Here is an 18,694-nt window from a genome sequence, read left to right on the forward strand (position 1 = left end):
GAGAGAATATATTTAAAGTTTTCTAACGTTGCTGATTACTGATCTCGAGCCGGGCATCCTGAAGAGTGAAGTTGAATGGGCCTTAGCCAGCCTTGCTAAGAACAAAGCTAGCGGAATTGATGGTATTCCAGCTGAGTTGCTTCAAAACCTCAACCACGACGCTGTTGACACACTGCATACATTATGTCAGAAGATCTGGACAACCCTGCAGTGGCCACAGGATTGGAGGAGGTCAGTTTACATCCCCATTCCAAAGAAAGGCAGTGCCAAAGATTGTTCCAACTACCGCACGATCGCGCTTATTTCGCATGCTAGCAAGGTGATGTTAAAAATCCTGCAAGGTAGGCTGCAGCAGTATGTGGATTGGGAGCTTCCGGACGTGCAAGCTGGGTTTCGCAAGGGCAGAGGAACTAGAGACCAAATTGCCAACCTTCGCTGGATCATGGAAAAAGCAAGAGAGTTCCAGAAACCCATTTACTTCTGCTTTATTGATTATGCGAAAGCGTTTGACTGCATAGATCACAGCAGATTGTGGCAAGCTCTCCAAGAGATGGGAGTTCGAATTCACCTCATCTGTCTCCTCAGGAACCTGTATGAAGGGCAAGAGGCCACAGTCAGAACTGGGCATGGTCTTACTGATTGGTTTCCGATTGAGAAAGGGGTGAGGCAAGGCTGCATACTGTCGCCCTGCCTATTTAAACCTATATGCAGAGTGCATCATGAGGAAGGCCGGTCTGGACGAGTCTTCAGCTGGAGTGAAGATTGCTGGAAAACGTATCAACAACCTTAGATATGCGGATGATACTACTTTAATGGCAGAAAGTGAAGTGGAACTCAAGAGACTTCTGATGCGCGTACAAGAAGAGAGTGAGAAGTTTGGGCTTAAATTGAACATTAAAAAAACGAAGATCATGGCGTCTTGCCCTATCAAATCCTGGAGCATCAATAGACAAGAAGTGGAAGCTGTGACAGATTTTCTGTTCTTGGGCGCCAAGATTACCTCGGAAGGAGACTGCAGCCATGAAATTACGAGACGCCTGCTTCTGGGAAAGAGAGCAATGGTTAGCCTTGACCGGCTAGTAAAGAGCAGAGACATTAGTCTGCCAACCAAGATCCGTATAACTCGTGCTATGGTCTTTCCAGTTGTGATGTATGGATGCGAGAGTTGGACTGTGAAAAAGGCTGACCGCCGAAGAATTGACCGCGTTTGAATTGTGTGCTGGCGAAGACTCTTGAGAGTTCCTTGGACTGCCAGAAGATCAAATCAGTCGATATTGTCGACCATAAACCCTGACTGCTCATTGGAGGGTCAAATTCTAAAGTTAAAGCTCAGCTACTTTGGTCATCTGATGAGAAGAGAGGAGTCGCTGGAGAAAGATTTGATGTTGGGAAAGGTTGAGGGTCGCCGGAGAAGGGGTAGGCAGCGAACGCCATGGTTAGATGGCATCCTCGAGGCATTGCAGATGAATCTATGTGATGTTAAGAAGATAGTGAGAGACCGGAAAGCGTGGCGTGACATGGTCCATAGGGTCACGAAGAGTCGGACACGACTGAACGCCTGAACTGAACTGAACTGAACGTTGCTTTCGGGATATTTATTCTTGCTGGTTCTAATGTCCTAAATTTATGGATTAGGTATGGCTCTCTATATTTTCTGTCCCTTGCAGGTTGAAAGCCAGACTGGAGAATATATAGTTTAATTTATTCCAACTTATGGTCATTATGATTAAAGTGCTGGGAAATCACTTTCTGGAGTTTTTTGCCTGTGTCTGCCCGATGGCTATTACACCTTATGTTCATTGATTGCCCTGTTTCTCCGATGTACTGTTTATGACAGAAGGAGCATTCTAGAAGGTAGACAACGTTTGGAGATGTGCAATTAAAGCCTCATTTTATGTGAAAACTGAAATAGCGTGCAGTACTTTTAACCATGGTGTCTTTTCGTATATGATTGCACACAGGGCTTAAAGTCAGGGGGGTCTCGGTTAGTAACCATGGTGTCTTTTCGTATATGATTGCACACAGGGCTTAAAGTCAGGGGGGTCTCGGTTAGTCTGAGACCCCCCATCAGTAATTAAGAGGGGTCTGAGACCCTCCGCGTGCACTCGAAGGTGTACGGAATGCATGAATACGAAGCAGGCTATCGTATTTTAACACCGTCATTGGTTGTTGCAACATTTCTCTGTTGTTTCGGCAATTTGGCAATGAGGTTTAATAAGAACCGTTAACATATCTTCTATACCCCACGGCGGAAGAAAATAATTTCTCCCATTCGTACAAAATGCTGTGCGAAGTAGCCCACTAGCTATTATCTCTCTCACCATCTATTTACCTTTCCACCTGTGATAGAATCAGTAGAGGCCCCCCTCCGATGGAGCCAGACTTTAATAACTGATTGCACCTCTTACATCTGGGTCGAGAGCAAGGATCTGGTTGTGTTGGACGATTGTTGTCGAGTTTAGAATGCTGTAGAACGGCAGTTTGGTCGAGTTGATTAGGAATTTTCTTATAAAACGACGTGAAGACAAGGGACGAAGAAGAAGGAATAGACACACACGGCGCTGAACTTGCAACTTCGTTTATTGAAAAAAAACAACAGTCTTTTAAAGGCAAACATCAAGCATGCACAAATGCGCTTTGTCAGACATGCTCTTGTCTCATAGTTAAAACGAGTCTTATCCGCACGAGCGATCATCGTCGTTCCCCCCGTTAACACATGCATTTCCTTAGGAGAGGAGGCTACTGATTCCTGGCTGACACAATTTCCCTTCCTTACGATATGGTACGCCTCGGCTACTTTCCTTGTAAGACGATCGTTATGGATGAGCAGGACTTCGGCGTCGACGAGGAACGGACTGCACTGACACCCTAGACAATGCTTAGCTAAAGTTTTTTAACATTTACCTAAAGAATGTTGGTGCTCCGACCAGCCTGTCTTGCTAATGTATGTGCGGCCACAGGACACGGGAGTCTGGTATACCCCAGCAACCTTACACAGGACTAACTTGTTCTTATGAATAATTTTACAACCGATTATTTTGCCAATTCCATCTTTCTTCCTTTGTACCTCTGCTCAAACCTTGCCGACCTTATTAGGAGCCGAAAACACAACGTCGAAACCGTATTTGGCTACGTTGAAACCATATTGGAAGTTCATAACCCTTCACATAGATTTATATGTTGCTCTTTGTAGGTTGCGTGGTTTCAAGCTCCACAGCTCGTTAAGCAAAGACACGTCTAAGCAGCTTGGTAATACTGCCCACTGAGAAAGGTACAAGCGGATCGGCGTGTGGTAGTCTCGGGGAACCTCCCAAAGCAGAAGACGTCACTAAAATTACCACCCAGACCTTCTGGTGACGAGGTTCAACCGTTCTTCTGATGATTATGCAGAATAGCGATAATGGTGATGATAGTGTAAGCAGGACGAGGCTTAACCGGTCGTGCATCATGGCCGCTCTAAAGCATCGCTCCAAGCTTTTGGTCCGGTAAAGCCGGTGGTCAGCTCTCCCTTTCCCCGCAAGCAAAGCGAAGACGAGGCGCTGTCACTGGTATTACCGCTGCCATCATTTTTGTTTTGTGTTATGAATGTCCACATCAGTTCGATGCACGTGGTCAATTCCAAGCCGACAGGTGAAACCGCTGTAATAAACCTGAGATACATCATTCATTATTGCAGCTCACCAAGGAGAAACGCAGTGTATGTCCTATAGCGCAAGACTTCAGTCCCCGTCCGGGGACATTTTTTCCTACTTCGCAAATAGGGACATTTCTTTCGGGGACGTTTTTTCCTGGGACGTTTCTTCCGGGGCCATTTTTTTCGAGGAAATTTACTCCAGGGACGTTTTTAACGGTTCCCCATTCGTCTTGCATCTTAATAATCCTCACTAGTTGCATTAAATTCACTTGTCAGTCGTCGAAATTCAGTGTCGACTTTCTCGTCAGTGAAAAATGGAAAACGTAAACCGCCCTTGTACAAAAAGCCAAGAGATAAGCAACAATACCTCGGTTTTACCAGTCATCATCCGATACATTGTAAGCAAGGAATATTTGTAGGACATTTGACACGGCTTAGAAGAATATGAAGTGATGATAATGACTGCCTAAACGAACTACATTAACTGAAAGCAACACTAATTCAGAGAAGCTATCCCAAAAACTCCTTTATTAAGGCCCTCGAAAAAAGCAAGCACTTAAAACGCAACGATGTGCTCATGAAACGATCAAAGGCCAACACTGAACGGTAGCCTTCTTTTCTAACTAAATACTCTAATGCCCTTCCAAACATAAACAATATTCTGCGGAAATACCGCTGTATGCTAACGTGTAATGAATGCCTGAAGAAAATATTTCCGGAGGCACCAAGGGCAAAATACAAACGTAACGCAAACCTCGGAGATATTCTTGTACATTGTAAACTCGACGACCAGCATCCAGCCCAACCACATTCTAGCTCCCTACCTAGATGCAAGACGTTCAATCATGTACAAAAAGACACCTCGGTTTAAAGTAATGCAAGCGATTTCACTTTTGACATAAAATGAGGCTTTAATTGCACATCTCCAAACGTTGTCTACATTCTAGAATGCTCCTCCTGTCATTAACAGTACATCGGAGAGACAGGTCAATCAATGAACATAAGGCTTAATGGCCATTGGGGGGACACAGGCAAAAACCTCCCGAAAGCAGTTTCTCAGCATTTCGATCAAAAAGACTGAATTAAAGAATACACTAAAGAATAAAGAAACAGACTAAAGAATAAATTAAGTTATATATTCACCAGTCACGCTTTCAGGGGGCGCGGCGGCTGCGCCAAGATGCAGTTTTCCAACCCTTTCCTGTTTCTCGTTCAGATATTGCGTGGACTGCTGCCAGTATCTACAAGATTGACGCTGACGTGTGGCGCTCCGGCGGACTGGCTTCAACTTCGTTGTGACGTTCAAGGAAATCTGATGCCGCATCAACCCGTATAGGATCAGCGCTACTTCGGGATTGTGACCATCGCCGACACTCTGTCGGAACCAGAAAAAGCATCGCCCGCAGCACCGACATTTGGCCGCATAAATGAAGGCACCGATCGTCTACTCGGCAGTGGGCACGGCGGCTGCGCCAAGATGCAGTTTTCCAACCTTTTCCTGTTTCTCGTTCAGGTGAGGAAATACTACGGCAAATCATTTCGTAGTAACAATGTTTGCTTAATATTGCTGCCGTGCCGACGGCCAGTTGCAGATGTGCTCTTCTACATTCGTATTTCACTGCGGTTTCTTTTGTTACTGGGAGGTGATGTGGAATCAAACCCCGGACCTGAGGACTCTACGCTTACCGACCAGCTGAGGGCCATCGCGGACGATATTCGAGAAATCAAGACAGAGAAAACAGTCACTAACCAGAAACTAAATGCAATCGACAGGAAACTTGAAAAACTAACTGGGCTCGAAAAGCAAGTCTCAGCTTGCACATAAAAAATAGCTGAGTGAGAGAAGAACCTTGTAGCCATGACCAAAAAAATTGATGAACTGGAAAACAGAAGCCGCCGATCAAACATTATTGTGTACGGCATTCAAGAAGAAACAAATGAAACGACTGAAACTTTGCTACAAGCTGTAAAAGAGAACGTCTCCGAGGGACTGCTAGGGCTTAACATTTCAGGAATCGAGAGGATCCACCGAATTGTAAAATCAGATCCAACAAAAAGCAGACCTGTAATCATGAAACTTCTCGATTATCGCGATAAGGTCAGCATCTTTAAGCAGTGCTCTAAACTGAAAGGCTCCGGCTTTTCTGTCAGTGGAGATTGTTCATGTGCTATTCGTGACATGACGAAAAAAATCTGGGACCGCACAAAAGAAAACCGTGGCCGCAAGGAAAAAGTATTCCTAACCCACGATAAGGTTAGAATAAATGGGCAGCTGTTTTCTTGGGATGATGACCGCAATGACATTATCGAAATAGAAACAAAAAACGAAGCGCCTCAACCCGAACCCCGAATCACCAGGAGTAGAAAACCTTTCTTAACTTCAATGCCCGCAGTCTAGTAAATAAAGTGCCTGAACATGCGGCCACGCTACTAGCCTTTGAACCTGATGCCGTGACCATCACCGAGACGTGGCTTCACCCTGGTATTTCAGGCTGTGAAATTTTCCCACCCGGCTATACAATTATTCGCAGGGATCGAGAGGCGGGGGTGTGGTAATTCTTCTTAAGCAATAGTATACTCCGTCATGCCAGACATCCCGGGTGTTGAGTCTGTGTGGTGAAAGATCCATGTAACCGATGGCTTTGTTCACATTGGAGCTGTCTACAGGCCTCCCAATTGTGATGCTTTGTACTTAGACCCGTTATTCGACTACTTGCTTCGTCATGCTTCCAGCGGCAAGATTATCATGGCTGGCGACTTTAACCTACCAGACGTTAACTGGAGGACTCTTAGTCCTGGAACTGCAGCAGGCAACTCGATGATCGACTTCTTGTTTACATTCAACCTTACGCAGATTGTTAACACGCCGACCCGAGTTTACAACCAAAGCAGTTCAATTTTAGACCTAATTTTCGTTAGCGATCACTTTTTAAGCGGTACCATAACCACTTAAACACTCCAAGGGCTATCAAATCTCGAACTAACACTTTGTAAGCTGCCTATACCTGACCTTGTCCGTCCACATCGTACTGAAAAATGTATCCTTGCTTTCAATAGAGCTAACGATGATGCCATCATGACTTATCTCGTTCATGAGTATTAGAATTTCTCCGATCTATGTCGGGATGAGCAATCAGGTGTCGATAACGTCTGGCTGCGTTTCAGAAATATTGTTATGCATTGCATTGAAAGTTTCGTCCCCACAGTGCAAAAGTTGTTCATAAACGGAATCCCTGAATCACACGCGAAAAAATTCATATCAAACGGAAGATTAAAAGGCTCAGACAGCGCAGTAAAGTTTGTACTATCCCAGACTACCGCTCTCGCCTAAATTCACTTGATAGTGAACTTAAAAATTCAACGCAAAGTGCAGAAGAACATTACAGTAATACTACATTAAGCAACTTTATTACAACTTCCCCGAGCAAATTTTGGCGATACTTGAGCACAAAGCAACAGCCAAGTATTCTAATGTCATCAGTAGACAGCCGGCACGTTCAATAAATATTTTCAGTCAGTGTTCACCGTTGATAATGACGATGTTATCCACAACAATATCACCATGGGAAACTTGTTGGCACTCCTGAAATTTGTGAGGCGAGCGTGATATCGTTGCTCCTAAACCTGGACGAAAAGAAAACTAACGGACCGGATAATATACCTAATAGTTTTCGGAAGCGTTACGCTGAACCCTGTAGTAAATATCTTTGTCTCTTGTTCCAGAAGTCAATTCGCGACTGTCGAATACCCTGTGAGTGGCAAATCGGCAAAGTAATACCGGTACATAAATCAGATGACAAACATTCCCCGAATAATTATCTACCTATATCTCTCACATGTACATGCGAGAAAATTCTTGAGCAGATTATTCTGAAATTTCTAACCCAATACGCAGAGGCTAATCAACTTATCCACCCTCGCCAGCATGGATTCAGGAATGGGCTATCGACTATTACACAACTTGTTGAATTCATACACGATCTTGCACAGGGTATAAATAATCAGTCTCAATATGATATAATTTTCCTAGACTTCTCTAAAGCGTTCGACCGGGTATCACACAGGAAGCTGATCTATAAACTCGAGCATTTAATTGGTGGTGGTCACATGACCAAATGGATTAGCAATTATTTAACGAACCGTTACCAATTAGTTTATCTCGACGGACACATCTCTGACGTCATTCCACTAGTATCGGGAGTCCTCCAAGGATCTGTGCTGGCACCTCTATTATTTTTGCTATTCATTAACAACATAATAAACCAAACTGATTTAAAAATGAGACTATTTGCAGACGACTGCGTTCTCTACCATAAAGTTAGACACCCGTCGGACCAGGTCAAACTAAACAGGGCATTACACAATGTCTTTCAGTGGTGTGAAGACTGGAACATGGTAATTAACAAAGAAAAGACAGTTTCTATGTCCGTCACAATGAAAAAATTCCCACTTAAGTTCACCTATGGCTCCGACACCACTGCACTACGAGCTGTAACAGAATACCGATATCTTGGCATCGTTATCACTTCAGACTTAAACTGGACAATGCACGTGCATGTAGCAAAAAAAGCCATGAACAAGCTCTTTTTCCTTAAACGTGCCTTAAATAATTGGTTGGTTGGTTTGTGGGGTTTAACGTCCCAAAGCGACTCAGACTATGAGACGCCGTAGTGGAGGACTCCGGAAATTCCGACCACCTGGGGTTCTTTAACGTGCACTGACATCGCACAGCACACGGACGCCTTGCTTTTCGCCTCCACCGAAAAGCGGCCGCCGAGGCCGGGATTCGATCCCGCGTCCTTGGGCGCAGTAGTCGAGCGCCGTAACCACTGCGCCACCCCGGCGGGGTACCTTAAATAATTCGCCTTCCGGAATAAAGCTCCAGGCATACACTAAGCTTCTCCGCCCAACGCTAGAATACGGCAATATCGTATGGTTTCCCTACACAACAGGCTGCATAAACATACTCGAAAGTGTGCAGCGAGAAGCCATGCTATGCATCCATAACTGTTACAGACGGACAGATTCACCGACTGAACTTTAACATCGTGCGAGGCTTCACCCTTTATCTAGCCGGTAAAGACTGCATCGCCTGAAATTCTTATACCTACTGCTACACAGTTCATACAATATTAACCCCGAAAACTTCGTGAAAAAGAAGCCAGTCTAGAATAACACGTCATAAACATCCCCTCTTTCTTGAGGAAATTTTCTGTAGCAACAACACTTTTTACTTTTCATTTTTTTCCGCAAACAGTGCGCGATTGGAATGCACTTGACGCCTCAGTTGTAAGGCAACGTACAGTCCAAAAGTCCTTAGAGCTTGCCGAGCCTACTTTGTTGTCATGAAGCTGTCTGAATTCGTGTCAAAGCCCCGGTGATATATGCTTTCTATTGTATAACTGATTTTTTGGTGTTCTTTGTGCTATTCTATGAAGGTTTTCCATATTGAATCTGACAAATCAGCAATTATGTCCATGTCATGCTGTTCATGTCTACTTCTGTAAAAACCCCATTGGGGTTGACAGTATATCAAAATAAATAAACTAATAAATCTGCAAGGGACTGAAAATATAGAGAGGCATATCTAATCCATAAATTTAGAACATTAGAACCAGCAGGAATAAATTTCTCTGAAGGAAAGTTAAAATCCCTTAAGTATATTCCCTCTGCAGCACAACTAGTCGGGAAAACAGTCCCATATAGCGTTAATTGTACCGTGTATTCACATCACCTGTACACTCTATCCCCCCTCCGAAATAGCGGGTGCAGGTAAAAAAGTACCCGGAAGAAACGGCCCTTTAAGAAGCGGCAGCTAGGAAAAGACGTCCCCAAGGCAACAACTGGCCCTAAGAATGATGTATTCCTGAACTCAGCTGAAAAGATGCACATTGCATGCCATTTTTGGCTTCGATTTAAATGAAATAATCATTTGAGACATGCGTCATCAGGGCGCCCGAGATATTTACAAGAATTACTGCGTAACAACACGGTTAAGACAGACCTAATCCGCTTGATAATACTGCCCACTGAGAAAGGCACAAGCGAATCGGCGTGTGGTAGTATCGGGGAACCTCCCAAGGCAGACGACTTCACTAGAATTACCACCCAGATCTTCTGGTGACGAGGTTCAACCGTTCTTCTGATGACGGTGTACAATGGTAATAAGGGTGATGATGGTGTAAGCAGGACCAGGCTTAACCAGTCGTGCACCATGATCACCCTAAAGCATCGCTCCAAGCTTCTGGTCTGGTAAAGCCGGTGGTTAGCTAGCCTCTTCCCCGCAAAGAAAAAAGCGAAGACGAGGCGCTGTCACTGTAGCACCGTTGAGATCATTTTTTGTTATGAATGCCCAGTTCGATGCTCACGGTCAATTCCAAGCCGAGAGGTGAAACCGCTCTAATAAAGTTAACAGAAGAGACAACTGGGCAAGTTGGTACGGTGACATGATGAATAAATAGCGCGAAAGACGAGGACGAAGAGGAAGAAGCAGGCAGAAACACGTGTCGGGTAAAGCATGAGTATTCTTACGTTCCATCTAAAGTGGGAGTCACATACAGCATTCCGTTATCTTGCGATAAAGTGTATGTGGGTCAAACGAGCAGGTGTATTAATGTTCTGTTACGAGAGCACGAGGGATGATTAGAGATTGGTAGAGGCTCTAATATGGTTGCGCATTGTCATTTTAAGGGGTTTGATAGCCGCCATCATTTTCTTCCACAGACAGATATTTTGAATGCCCATCCGACACAACTTAACCGGGAAATTAGACAGACCAGGCATATCATGCGACTAGGTGAAGAATGTGTCAGTGACTCGTCAGTCGCTTTAATAGTTAATAAGTTGTGATTTCTTGAGCACGGCGGGGGGGGGGGGGGGGGGGGGGGGTGCTGGGTTGGTTTTTGATTAGTGTATGGTTTTGTGCAGCTTGGCTTGGGTTTTTATTTTATTTACAATACCTTACAGGCCTCCAGGGAGGCATTGTGTAAGTGGTGTTCAGAACAGATATACATACATATAACAGTGCCTAAAAAAGCAGCAAAATCCACAGCAACGAATCGTGTTAAATATAGAAATATATTAAGCAATCATTGCAAATACATATATCAACCACGAAAAAGAAAAAAAAACGCAACATGAACAAAATAATTAATTTAAGAAACAAACATAAAAAGTACCCGGCAGAAAAACAAGTGCATATCTTACAAATGGGGAAATAGAAATAGTAACACATAGCAACCACATATGATACGACAGGAAAAAATAAAGTTAAACAAGAGTCATGAGTTTCTGATACATATGGAAACGTCGTAAGTGCAATTGTCAATAAAATGTTTGAATAGATGATCACAGAAAATTTCACGATTGCACGGAGATGTTTAGAAGGTCATTCCACAGGCGTATAACACGTGGGGTGTTAAAGGCATGAGTACGGCCATAAATGCGTGAAAAACTGTAGTTAGTTGACGAATAAGAGGGTCGTTGCAGGTGCGATAACGGTGAATGAGTGGTATGAATTAATTTGTGAAATAGAGATAGAAGGCAATATCTCGACACAGTCTTAACGGAGGGAGCGGAAGTTCCCGCTTAATTTGTGTTGCGCTTGAATGATAACTATAATTTCGAGTAATGAAACGACTGGCGATCCTAGCATATACCGACTAAGTATTTCTGATGGGGAGACGAAATGAAAGAGGCGTAGTAGGTAAGTTGAGATCTAACAAATGTTAAATAGGCTTGTTTACGCACATTAGAAGGAGCGCTATGTACATTGCCGCGCAGGAAGCCTAATGACCGGGAAGCATTAGCTGAAATGGTAATTATATGTTTCGCCCACGAGATATTTGATGTTAAGTGAATGCCTAAGTATTTATATTCTTTTTTCCGTGCCAATATGTTGTTACTAATGGTGTAAGGAAATTGAGAAGTAGCTGGCTTTCTAGTAAAAGAGCTCGGTATAAAAAAGAAGAACCGAACAAGGGTAAATAGGGTACGCCTCAGGTCGCAGATGAGCCAACGTTTCGACAAGTGGACTTGTCTTCGTCTGTCTGCTAGGAACCCAGACGAAGACAAGTCCACTTGTCGAAACGTTGGCTCATCTGCGACCTGAGGCGTACCCTATTTACCCTTGTTCGGTTCTTCTTTTTTATACCGTGCAAACCATCTTCTTCTTTTCGTTCTAGTAAAAGAGCTGTTATACTTGGAGGCATTCAAGGTCATTAGTCATGTGTTAAACCAATTGTTAATGATATCCAAATCACATTGAAGTACAGTGTGGTCGCCAGTACTTTTTATTACTCAATATATAATGCAGTCATCAGCAAATATTCCCATTTTAGATGAAATATTGTCCGGTAAGTCGTTAATATAAATTAAAAAGAGCAACGGACCGAGGACGCTTCCTTGCGGTACATCAGACGTAACATCAGAGAGGAGTAATTATTAACAACTGTGAACTGCTGGCGATTAGAAAGGAAGTTGCAAATTCATGACAAAGTTAGAGAGTCTAAGCTGAAAGCAGAAAGCTTGGATATTAGGCAACAGTGGGCTACACGACCAAAGGCGTTTGAAAAGTCAAGAAAGGCGCAGTCAGTTAGCAGTTCATATTGGAATGAAGGTCAGTAGTGAATTCGAAAAGCTGTGACTCGCAGGAAACGCCTTACCTAAATCCCTTTTGATTGGAAAAGAAGAAATTATTAGATTCTAGGTGACCGTAAATATGAGACGCAATAATATGCTCAAGCATCTTGCAGCAGATGCATGTAAGTGAAATGGGGAGGTAGCTTTCGCGGGAACGTTTATTGCCACTTTTGAAAATTGGTGCCACTTTTGCTCTTTTGCAGTTGTCAGGGCGCACGTCCGTTAAAAATGATTGCCGAAATATATGAAGTAAGAAAGTGCTAGACATGGAACTAGTATTTTTTTAGTAATTTGGAATTGATCTTATCAGTGCCACTTGAAGAGGATACCTTAAGGCTAGTGATCAAACGGACTATGCCATCTATAAGGTAATGTTTATTGGAGCCATATACGGGTAGTCAAAATCAGATACGCGGAGAACATTAGAACTGTCTTCTGTAGTGAATACTGATGTAATAAAAGAGTTAAATGCTTTTTTAGAGTCAACATCAGAGTAAGGAATGTTATTGATGTCGTGTATTGAAATGTCGTTGTTCATGCTACGCTCACCTAATATCTTCCAGAATTTTCTCGGATTATTCTTTAGCAGAGAAGGAAGGTCTCGTGAAAAATATTTATCTTTAGCGTCACAAAGAACAGAGCAGTATGTTTTCAGGTAGTTTTTATACTTATTCCAAGCAATCGGAGAATTTAGGCGTTTTGCAGTTTTGTACAGCCGCTTTTTCTTAATCCTCATTCGATTTTGATTTTTTTGTAAACCTAGGGTCGGATTTATCATTGGTTATAATGACTAGGGGAACATGATTTCGCACAAAACTTGTCAGTTTCTCTCTAAATAGCACCAAGTTGTCATTGACAGACCGGTCATAGAAACTAGGGAGCAGTATCTTCCTGAAGTTCTGAGTTGGAAACATTGTAATCAGCTCTTTTGTAATCATAAATTTGCTTTCGGGCAGTGAATCACATTTTGTCAGAACTCTCTGCCGTGACCTGTCTATCTTGGGTGGCCTTACACAGCAGAGCTCACGGCTTCATCGAGTTTGGCAAGCTCCTCCGCCACGACAAGGCAGTGACCCATGAAGGGGACAATTTCGCAAATGGGCATTTAATCGTCTATTAAATACAGCAAGGAGGAAGAGATGGCTTGCTGTTGTAAAAAAGAAAAAATTACCCACGATTACGTTACGTCCTGATGCGAAATTTGAGCGCTGCTCATTACCTGTTTCACCTTTTCGATAGACTGAGGCAAAAAGTTCGAGCAAGGCATGTATGTACAATTACAGACAACTTAATTTTTCACACGTATTCCCTCAAGACACACTCCACTAACAGGTCTTGGCTGTCATGAAATAAGCTTTGTGGTCGGAGAAATGAAGAGATCAATGAGTTATCGAGAGGTTGCGGGAAGCAGCGCGTGGGCTTATAGGAACGTTGCGCGACGAACAGATAGCAGCGACTGACTGATGCCGCTGACGCCGCTAGCGAGTGAAGCGAGTGAGAACGGAATGCACGCACTGTGATCCGCTGATAGCGAGCCAGCGTTTCGGCAACAGGAGAGCACCCTCGCCGCCACGCAGGTAGAGGGGAGGACCCCTCCTCTTCTTTCTGCAAGGCGGTGACAAGGTTATACGCAGTCACGATGTTTTGACTCGCTAGCGACGACAGCGGCGTCAGTCCGTCGCTGCTAGCGCTGCCTCCGGCAACCTCCCCCCCCCCCCCCCCTTCCTTTCCTCGTGTTCTCCGGGTACACTCCGGCGACCCCCATCTTTCGCCGCTGAGTGTACCCCCTCCCCTCTTCCTTCGAGGCTCCAGTTCCCGAAGCGCTGCCTCAAACTGGGGAGATGAAAGGGGGCGGAGCTGGTTACGAGGCCGACGCTGTCGACGCTGCTGACGACGCGAAACCCAGGAACGGGCGCCGAAGAGCTGCGCCCTAAAATCTTGGAACAAGCTAAGGGCCGTGAAACGCTTTTCATATTTCGCTTGTCTACCGTGAGGGTGATAGCTGAATTATGGCTGATCATAACCTCGGCCTGATCACAAACTCCACTGTACCGACTCGCATCGGCACAAGTGTCACTCGTGATACCACGCCGGACCTCACATGGGCCTCACCAAATTTAATTGTTAAATCTCATATGGTGCTACAAGACAGCCTTGGGAGTGACCACTTCCCAGTGTCCACTACTATCACTTACGATTCCAAGATTTTCAGCCCTCGCACACACCTTCTCACCGACTGGGATAAATTGCGCTCATACTTGGCAGCTGACTCTATCGAAGTCCCTACTGTCACCGACTGGACAGACCGCCTGGTAGAGGCCATCCGGGTGAACAGCAAATGCATTAAAAATACTCCTACTGCACCGCAGGTTGATCCGCACCTGGCTCATCTATGGGAGGCCCGACAGGTACTTCTCAAACACTGGCGTCACCAGCGACACAATCGTAAATTGAGACTCCGCATAGCCGCTCTCACTCGTGAGGCAGAAGAATACGCCAACGCCTTAGCCCGTGCAAACTGGGCAACTTTTCGTAACGACCTCAAGGGTGCATTAAGCACTAAACGCACGTGGGCCCTCCTACGCACTCTTTTAGATCCAACAACCACTAAAGCACAGACACAAGTAAACACACGTCTGATACAGCTAGAACTCCAAAAAGGCACCGACGTAATTGGTCAACTACGGGACACCTATATACCCATATCCCTTCAGTCAGCAGATCCACGAAATCCACCTCCGACTAACTCCGAACTTGATGCTGACATCACCTTAAATGAAGGTCGCCGAGCGCTCTAAGATTCGCCGCTCCACGGCGCCAGGACCGGACGGAATAACGTACAAGGCATTACCCAATCTGGACGAAGTCTCTCTCCAGGAACTCACGAAACTCTTTAATAACCACTGGCACGCTGGGACGCTCCCATCAACCTGGACCCACGCCAGCATGCGATTTATACCCAAACCGGGCAAATCCCTCACTCTTCAAAACCTGCGCCCTGTATCCTTAACGAGTTGTGTCGGCAAGCTCTTCGAGCGTGTCATTCTCAATCGTCTGCAACCGTTCCTAGAAGCAACAGGCTTTCTCTCCCATGTTCAATTTGGATTCCGCCCAAACCTCTCGGCACAAGACGTACTTCTCGCCCTTAAAGAGTCTCTCTTACACACTAAGCGCCGTACAGCCTCTACGCGCGCCATCTGGCCCTGGATATTCACAAGGCATTTGCCACGAGAAGCCATGACCATATCCTGACGACATTAGCCACCACGGGCTGCGGCACGCGCATATGGCAGTATGTTCGGGCCTTTCTTCAGGGACGCACGGCACAACTTTACCTTGGGTGTATTGCCACCCAGCCTTTCCTGCCTAACCGCGTAACACCTCAAGGGGCGGTCCTATCACCGCTACTTTTTAACGTGGCCCTAGCGCCATTAGCAAAGGCCCTTGCTGCTATCCCAGAGCTCCACACAGCCTTATATGCTGATGATATAAGCCTCTGGACAACAGGCGGATCCCTTGGAACAGCCCAGGATATCTTGCAGTCTGCCATAGACATCACCACCACCTATCTAGAAAACACAGGCCTCCGATGCTTCCCAACTAAATCGGAACTAATGCAGCTTAAACCCATACCCGGAGATCCCCCCATTGAACTTCACATGTACGGAAACCCAGTGCCCATTGTGTCTCAGATGAAGATTATCGGCCTTCTCATTAACAACGCACTTGATGCAACCGCCACCCTTCAACTCTTGCAAAGACAGACCAAGCAGGTTGCTGGACTAATCAGGCGTGTGGCTGCGCGCAACCATGGGCTGTCGGAACGCGAAACCCTCAATATGACCAATGCATTAATCATTAGCCGAATCACATACCTCCTCCCATATCATATACTCACTCAGCACCAAACAGAGCAGGCGGACATCCTAATACGCGTGGCCGTAACCTCCGCCCTACGTCTTCCACGGACGGTTAGCACAGAACGTCTGCTGGCCACTGGTACAATACCGTGAACGAGTTAATAGAAGCTCAACGCATCAACCAATTAGTCCGCCTGAGTCGCACGGAAACAGGACAATGCCTACTGCGACAACTCCGTCTCAATCCACCCATCGCCACCCCAGCAAGTGCTACACCTTTCATGATCTCTCCGGGCACGCAGGATCACATATACCAGAAGCCCCTACCACGCAACATGGGCGCTTGCCTTTATCAGGGAAGGCGGAAAGTTAGAGCCAGCTATTACACCAAAAGATGCCGCAACCGCTCTGATATCCTCTATGTCGACGCGGCAGGGAATTCTAAAGTAGGATTTTTCACTGCAGTCGCTGCCTACGAAGATGGCAGAGTGGGGGCCGCCGCCACTATCCGAACAAATTCGCCTGCAGAAGCGGAAGGAGCCGCCATCGCACTCGCGCTTGCCCATTCAGCCATTGACAAAGACATTACCGAAATTTGTACAGATTCTCAGGCGGCATACCGCCACTACCTAAACGGCGTGGCGACACCGGCCGCGCATCATATTCTTACCACCGCCACCTCTCTCGACCGAACGGTTAATCTAACGTGGATCCCAGGGCATGCCTCGATCCCCGGTAATGAGCGCGTTCATGCGCTGGCTCGAGAACTCGCTACCCGAGCCCCGGATGATCAGGCACCCAACTCCGCGCAGGAGGCCGCATCGGTCCGTTCTACGTACCACCAAATCACCACATTCTACAAACACAAGCGCATGACACTGCCCCCACCCCACAGCACCTTGTCACCCTTATCCAGTGCTACATGGCGACAATTGCAGACGGATTGTTTCATTTCCCCCTACCGTCTCTCATGCCTTCACCCTAGCTTGCCCCCTCACTGCGACACCTGTGGCGAGCCCAAATCCTCACTTTTCCACTACCTGTGGGAATGTCCTTCCCCCCAGGCAGTGCCCCCATCCCCCATCCCACCTTTTCTTCCTGGGAGGCTGCTTTGCGGACAGCTCAACCCGCCGGTCAGAAATGGCTGGTAGATCGGGCTCTATGTGAAGCAAAAGCCCGTGGACTCCTGGACTAGTAGGGAACCACCCTGGAAGACTTTTTTTTTTAATAAAGAAAGTTGTTTCCATCCATCCGGCGATTGACAGATACTGCGACTGGCGCGCAATTTGAAAGTACCAAAGACTGAAATAGTTATGTCACTCAATTAGGCTGACATCAAGGATGTGATGCCACCCATCTGCCGTCAGCTATGAGGACCAAGCGAAAACGAGTGCGCTCCAACGCCGCCGGGTGGCGCTTCTTACCTTCCGCAAGTGACAGATGCTGCGCCTTTCCTTTCCTGTAAACGAATTATAGAACGCCGCTGAACTTCGATGAGTTCGGCTTGGAAGCCAAGGAGAATTTAGCTACTGAAGAACGGCGCAGAAGATTGGAAAAATTAACTTCTTCTGATCCCGAGGTAGTCACTGCTTTTCGCTACGTATATCCAGGTATAACAGAGCCAAGCCATCTTTAATTTTTCGATAAGAAAAGGGGTTAGGCCAGGAGACACGACCTCTGCAGTGCTATTCACTGCATGCTTAGAACAAGCATTCAGAGAACTGGTTTAGGAACAGTTAGGGATAAGGAATTGTGGAGAATACTTAAGTAATATGTGTTTATCTGAATACATTGCCTTGCTGATTAGTTCCGGGTACGCATTACAAGAGATGAATAGTAATTTAAACCGGGAAAGCCGTTGGTTTAAATACTTTAATGCAGAAAAAGAAGGTAGTGTCCCAAGCGGCAAGCCTATGGTCGGCCCGCGCTCGGCTCTTGCCAATGTGGCCGCCTAAACCTCATCGGGCCGACCTAGGCCCCCCACCTCAGCCCGAGGTCGGGGATTTACAATGGCGTAAGAACGGCCGCGTCAATCGACCTCGGACCGACGAGAATGGCCGACCTGGCCAGCCTACTGCCGCGCTAGGGTCATGCATGGGCCATGGCTTGTCGACTTGGCCAGCCTACTGCCGCGCTAGGGTCATACATGGGCCATGGCTAACCCACACATGTCCGAACCACTTCGGTACTCGCTGCCCGGTGGTTTATCCACCGTTGGCATGGGACCTCGGGCCAACGTGTATGGCCGTGTTGCCCAGCCTACTGCCGCGCTAGGGTCATGCATAGGCCATATGCTTACCCACACATGGCCCAACCACTTCGGCGGTACTCACCGCCTGGTGGTTTATCCATGTATAATTAGTGGTCTACTCATCCATGGCCTATGGTTTACCCATTAAATCTTCTGCAGTTCGATTGTGCATGGATATTAGCGCTGCGGCAGTGTTTTTAGATGCGCATCTGCTCCTCCAAGCGGGGTCTAACTGTGGCATCAGCAATGGTGTTCTCCGGACAGGTGAAAAGCAACCCATACGTATGTAGCTTAAAAAAAGCCTACCCA

General features: G+C 46.0%; 1 long non-coding RNA gene across 1 annotated transcript in view; it reads left to right on the forward strand.

Moving 5' to 3' along the window:
• LOC146206796 (uncharacterized) overlaps positions 1-18,694 on the forward strand; it is a 38,518-nt gene that overhangs the window by 10,672 nt on the left and 9,152 nt on the right. Inside the window, exon 2 of the long non-coding RNA XR_014704522.1 lies at positions 4,851-5,147. This is a non-coding gene — a long non-coding RNA (uncharacterized LOC146206796). The remainder of the gene's footprint in view (positions 1-4,850; positions 5,148-18,694) is intronic.

The sequence above is a fragment of the Amblyomma maculatum genome, chromosome 1 (assembly GCF_055883805.1).
Source record: "Amblyomma maculatum isolate TAMU_Amacu chromosome 1, ASM5588380v1, whole genome shotgun sequence".
Taxonomy (NCBI): Eukaryota; Metazoa; Arthropoda; class Arachnida; order Ixodida; family Ixodidae; genus Amblyomma; species Amblyomma maculatum.